The sequence below is a fragment of the Labeo rohita genome, chromosome 3 (assembly GCF_022985175.1).
Source record: "Labeo rohita strain BAU-BD-2019 chromosome 3, IGBB_LRoh.1.0, whole genome shotgun sequence".
Taxonomy (NCBI): Eukaryota; Metazoa; Chordata; class Actinopteri; order Cypriniformes; family Cyprinidae; genus Labeo; species Labeo rohita.
The window spans coordinates 3,586,610-3,593,552 of NC_066871.1; positions in this window are offsets into that span (position 1 = coordinate 3,586,610).

Sequence of the window (6,943 nt, forward strand, 5' to 3'; positions counted from 1 at the left end):
CAGTTTTATTATTCTTTTTATTATGTATTATTATTATTATTATTATTATTATTATTGATGTTTTGTTGCATTGTTTTATTTTATAGCATTGCTTTACCTAGTGTTATTTTTCTAAATGTATGTATTTATTTATTTTTTGCATTGCTTAGGTTTACTTTGTTTTTATTTTTGGTAATGAATTAATGAACATTTTTTATTGCATTGCATTGTTTTATTTTATTGCATAGTGTATTTTTTATTCCATTGTTTTATTTTATTCCATTGCCTAGTTTGTTTATTTATTTATTTATGTTGTTTTGTTGCATTTTTTTATTTTATTGAATTGCTTTACCTGGTTTTAGGTTTTGCATTGCTTAGTTTTATTTTATTTTATTGCATTGGATTGCTTTGTTGTTTTTTAAATTAATTAATTAATTATGTTTTTAAATTTTATCAATTACTTATTAAAATTAATTAATTAATTTGAGTTGTTTTATGTTATTAAATTGGATTATTGTTGCATTGTTTTTAAAGAATTGGCTTTTTGTTTTATTATTGCATTGCATTATTTTTGCACTGCATGTATTATATTGCATTTTTGTTGCATAGTTTTATTTTATTGCATTGCCTAGTTTAATTATTTTATTGCATTGCATTTTTTGTTTTGTTTCATTGTTGATTCCATTTATTGCATAGCCTATTGTTTTATTTTTTTGTTTTGTTTTATTGCAATGTTTTATTTGTATTGCATGCCTAGTTTTATTATCATTATATTATTTATGTTGTTGTTTTATTGAATTAATTTATTTTATTGCATTGCTTTACTGGTTTTATTTATTTATTTATTTATTTATTTGCATTGCTTTATTTTATTTTATTCGTTTGTATAATTTTTATTTTTTAATTAATTAATTAGTTCGTTCTTTATTTTTTCAATTTAATTAATGAATTTGCATTGTTTTAATTAGCCTTTTTATTGCATTGTTTTATTTCATCGCATTGCTTTGCTTTTTGTTTTATCATTGTACAGCATTATTTTTTTATTTATTGCATTTATTGCATTGTTTATTTTATTATTTTTTGATTGCATTTTTGTTTTGCTATTATTTTATGTTATGTTTTGTTTTATTGCATTGCCTACTTTTAGTATTTTATTTATTTATTTATTTAGATGTTGTTTTGTTGCATTGTTTTATTTTTTGCACTTTTTTTTTTATTTTTACCTGGTTATACTTTTTTTGCATTGCTTAGTTTTATTTTATTTGCATTGGTTTGCTTTTGCTTTTATTATATTGCACTGTATTTTTTCTTGCATTTTTTATTTTATTGTATAGCAAAACAGTCATGCCAGTGAAGTGCTTTGATGTTGACAATTTGACAGCTGGTAGTGAACTGAAGAATTGAAATGAAACACTTTCTCCCTCGGGTTTCCCTACAGATTTCTCTTCTGAATAATCCCTTGTTTTCTGAAACTCCTCACCCCTGGGCATAGTGCTGTCAGGACCGCAGGTTGAGCTCAGATGAAATGCAGAAATCCCACAGATTTTCAGGATTGCCTGCTTCTCCTTTTCCTCCCTGGTTTTCTCCCTCACCTCCATCCCAGACAAATGACCAGAAAGACGAGGTGAGAGCCAAACTCGACGTGCCAAATGCCGCAATCAAGGGCTTAAGGCTCTAATGGAAATCTGAAGACAGCTTGTTGCGCTCCTTCAAGAAGCCAGTCAACTCAGAGAAAAGATTGCCGTTCCTTTTCTTTTCAGACTCTGTTGTAAACGCATCTCGAACATGTTCGCCCATTCAGAAACGTGAAGCAGCGAAATCGTATATTCTGTGGATTGATTTTAAATGGAAGACACTGACAGTGTTTGGCCTCCGGCGGGGGCCAAGGTCAGACCACCACGATGTGGTAAGACCCCTGTCTTCCTCTTTTTCCTTTTCCCACATTCCACGCTGCTCTCACACGTTAAGAAGTGGAGCATATGATAGGCAGCAGAGCAGCGGCAATTACTCCAGCACACCTCCTCCCCGAATTCCCCGCTTCCTCCGCTTTTTTAAAGAGGGAAAATAAAGAGGCACTGTTTTACAACAAATCTGTCGGAGGGCTGCGTGTTCAGGCTGGTCCACGGTGTGTGTGGATGTGAGTTCAGTGGTGTTTGCCAGACACTTTTAATCCAAAGCAACTTATTGGTGTCACAAAGATGAAATCTCAGTAAAACTACAGAGTTAAATGTTTAATTACACCTATAATATGTATGTTAAGATTGCAGGAGCTCGACTGTTAGATTCCATCTTCCTCTGTGAATGAGTGCATGTGTAAGTGTGTGATTGGGTTGTTGGATGTGATGCTGTGTTTCTTGTGTTCAGGTCCACTGCACTTCTGAGTGATGCTGTGATCTTCAAATAAATCACATGCACATCATTTTTCAGAGGATCTATAGGACATGCAGGCTTGGAGATATTGTGCAGCTCACATTCCTTTATAACAATGTTTCCTTTGTGCTTTTGATTTATTAGGGTTTTTTGCTAAGGTAAGTAAGGTATGTTATTTTTTATTTAATATCATTTATTTTATTTAAATTTAGAGGATCTCTTTTTTTTTTTCTAAAAAATCAGCCTTTGGTCTGTCAGACAATAAAAATTGATGTAGCTGGACATTTTTTATTTTATTTGTATATATTGTATTGTATTTTATTTTATTATTTTTTTGCATCAAATTGCATTGCATCAAGTTACACCTTGAATGGCACCACCGAGGTGGATTTTATTGTATTTTATTTTATTTTATTTTATTTTATTTTATTTTATTTTATTTTTTTTTTATTTTATTTATTCTATTATTATTTTTTTTTTTTTTTTTTTGCATTATATTGCATCAAATTGCACCTTGGATGGCACCACTGAGGTGGATTTAATTTAATTTTATTTTATTGAATCAATTTGCATTAAATTGCCAGTGAGGTGGATTTATGTTATTTTATTTTATTTTATTTTATTTTATCAATGTACATTGAATGGCACCACCTAGGTGGATTTTATTTTATTTTATTTTATTTTATTTTATTGCATTGCATTGCATTGCATTGCATTGCATCAAATTGCATCAAATCACATCAAATTGCACCTTGGGTGGCACCACTGAGGTGGATTTAATTTAATTTAGTTTAATTTAACATTTTATTTTATTTCATTTTATTGCATTGCATCGCATCGCATCGCATCGCATCACATTGCATCAAATTGCACCTTGCGTGGCACCACTGAGGTGGATTCTATTTTATTTTATTTTATTTTATTTTATTTTATTTAGTTATTGTTTTGCATTAAATTGCATTACATCAAATTGTACCTTGGATGGCACCACTGAGGTGGATTTAATTAAATTTAATTTGATTTAATTATATTTTATTTTAATTTCTTTTATTTTATTATTTTCATTATTATTTTATTACATCAAATTTCACCTTGGATGGCATCACCTTGGTTGATGGTGGATTATTTTATTTTATTTTATTTTGCATTTACTTTATTTTCATTGCATTTTGATGCATTGCATGAAACAATACCTTGTAGAGGAGCCGCTTTTTTTTTTTTTTTTTTTTTTGGTGAGTGATCAGACCTTGGCCTGGCAGAAAATAAAACATGCCCAAAAAAAAAAAAATCCCACAGATTTACACTGAAGTGACCCAAGGTGGGTGGGCCCTTTTGACATGGGCAAGTATGCAACCACCCAGAAAACCCAAGCATGGTGCTGCTGAGTTTTGCACAGACAAGCTCCATGCACCATTAACATTTTCTTCAAAGGATGCGGAGGTCTGCATGGTATTTTTTTTTTCATCCAAAAATCACAAACTCTGGAGTCCACACTGATATTATTGACTTTTCCGCTTTTATGAATAAGTGGCATTAGAGGGGGAATGATATACATTGAGAATCATTCTCTGTCTTTGTGTTGTAGCTGCCACGGGACGGTAGAGGCACATGGTTGGTTTAAGAGAAAAAGAATGCGGGTGTATGACAGTGTATGACAACAATCTTTATTTTCATTTTATCACTTTATAAATGTAAGTGGAGCAAAGTTTGCATATAAAAAACCCTAGAGTGTTTTCAGGATTTTGCTATGTGGTTGTCAGTGTTGATGAAATATGGCCCAAGTTTTTATTTCTCTTGAATTAGCTACACAAATAAACCTTTATTTAAACAAAACACACCAAATTCAAAGGTCAGACAAACAAGAATTCAAAATAGTTCCATAAAACATCCCACTATACTGGTATTGTTGATGTAGACAGATAAACCCAGTAAATGTTCTGCCAAATCAAAGGAACAAACTAAGTGATAAAGCAGGACTGACACAAAGCAATAACTCCATGCGTACATTCTTCGACTGTGATAGTGTCTCGGAGTAGATGACTGTGTAGTACACACTAAATAGAGGTCAGATTCCTTGGTGGAGTACCGTAATGTACCTTTGGACAACAATCTTTTAATTACCTCTGTATAAACTGTGTGTTTGTGTGAGTTCTGCTCAGATGTGTTGTGATTCAGCTTGTGCTGTGTCATCACTGAAAGCGGCTCAGCTTAGTGAGAAACAGCCAGTTTCCTTCACCTCTGACTCACAGTGATATCAGCGGAGGAGCAGACGAGTGTGTGAGTTTGTCTGGAGGTAAAGTTGTTTTGTTTACTGGTTGCGTGGTTTGGTCATATTAATAAAACGTAAGTCTAAAAATAGCTTAACAGAGTGCTTTAATGACAGGGAGGAGCAGCCCACCTCCTTCAGCTCAACCTCCAGAAGTAGATGAGAATGTTTTGAACTGTGATTACATCCCGTCTGCAAAATTCTCTACATTTACATCTATCTATCTATCTGTCTGTCCGTCTGTCCATCCATCTATCAGTCTGTCTGTCATCTGTCTATCTGTCCGTCCGTCCATCCATCCATCTGTCTATCCATCTGTCTGTCCGTCCATCTATCTGTCAACCTGTCCATCCATCTGTCTGTCTGTCCATATATCTGTCTATCAGTCTGTCTGTCATCTGTCTATCTGTCCGTCCATCCATCCGTCTGTCTATCCATCTGTCTGTCCGTCCATCTGTCTGTCAACCTGTCCATCTGTCCATCCATCTATCTGTCTGTCTGTCCGTCTGTCCATATATCTGTCTATCAGTCTGTCTGTCATCTGTCTATCTGTCCGTCCATCCATCTGTCTGTCTATCCATCTGTCTGTCCGTCCATCTATCTATCTGTCAACCTGTCCATCTGTCCATCCATCTATCTGTCTGTCTGTCCGTCTGTCCATATATCTGTCTATCAGTTTGTCTGTCATCTGTCTATCTATCTGTCAGTCTGTCCGTCTGTTCCTCTGTCTGTCTGGCCATCTGTCCATCTATCTATCTGTCAATCTGTCCATCTATCCATATACCAGTCTATTGGGCTGTCATATATCGGTCTTTCTGTCAATCTGTCTATCCGTCTGCCTGTCAGTCTGTCCATCCATCCATATATCTGTCTATCAGTCTGGCTGTCATCTATCTATCTGTCAATCTGTCTGTCCATCCATATATCTGCCTATCAGTCTATCATCTGTGTGTCCGTCCATCCATCTCTCTATCTTTGTCCGTCCAAATATCTGTCTGTCCGTCCATCCATGTATCGATCTATCAGTCTGTCATATGTCTATCTTTCTGTCAATCTGTCTGTCCATCAATATACCTGCCTATCAGTCTGTCATCTGTCTGTCCATCCGTCCATCAATCTGTCTATCCGTCCATCCATCTATCTCTCAATCTGTCCGTCCGTCCATATATCTGTCTCTCTATCAGTCTGTCTATCCATCCATATACCTGTCTATCAGTCTGTCATATGTCTATCTTTCTGTCAGTCTGTCCATCCACCCATACATCTGTCCATCTATCTGTCTTTCTCTCTCTGTATCTGTCCATCCATCTATCTGTCTGTCTATTCGTCTGTCCGTTCGTCTATCTATCTATCTATCTATCTATCTATCTATCTATCTATCTATCTATCTGTCCATTCGTCCATATATCTGTCTCTCTATCAGTCTGTCATCTATCTGTCAGTCTGTCCATCCATCTGTCCTTCTGTCTGCACATCCGTCCATCTATCTGTCTGTCTGTCGTCCATCCGTCTGTCTATCCATCTGTCTATCTATCTGTCTGTCCGTCCATCTATCTTTCTTTCTGTCTGTTCATCTATCTGTCTTTCTGTCTCAGTCTATCTATCTGTCTATCTATCTATCTATCCATCTATCTATCTATCTATCTATCTATCTATCTATCTATCATCTGTCTATCTGTCTGTCTATTCGTATGTCAGTCCTTCCGTCTATCTATCTATCTATCTTGTCTGTCTGTCTATCTATCTGTCAGTCTGTCTATCGTCTGTCTGTCTATCGTCTGTCTGTCTCTCTCTCTATCTGTCTGTCTGTCATTTTTCTCCTTGGCTCTGTTAGTAACTTAACTATGCGACTTAAATGTTCACATTTTTTTTGCTAGGCTTCTGTAATTGTTACTCTCTTTAGCTTATAGGACTGCACTGATTCTAATTTACATGTAGCCTGTGGAAACAAACAGTCATCCACTTCTGGAACATATTCCACAAGTTTATGGCTGTTTTTACTGTGTGCCAGCTTCTGTGGAAGTCTTTATTGGGCATGATGTTCTTATAGGAACATACTGCTCAGCTGCCAGTGAAAGCGCTTTTTAATGGGGAATCCCTCTCAGGTGCCAGACAGCTCACTGTATTTCACTCTCCTTTTTCTTTATTTGACTCTACTTTCTGTTAATAATATCATAAAAGAATTTATATATTTATTAAAGTACCTTCATAAAACCTAAGGTGGCTTCATGATGTGCGACAGAAAGTGAAACACATAAAGCTAAGGAAAAACAAACAGAATTTGAGAAAGAAAATCAGTCCAGAAATGGATTTTTCATTCAGTCTTTT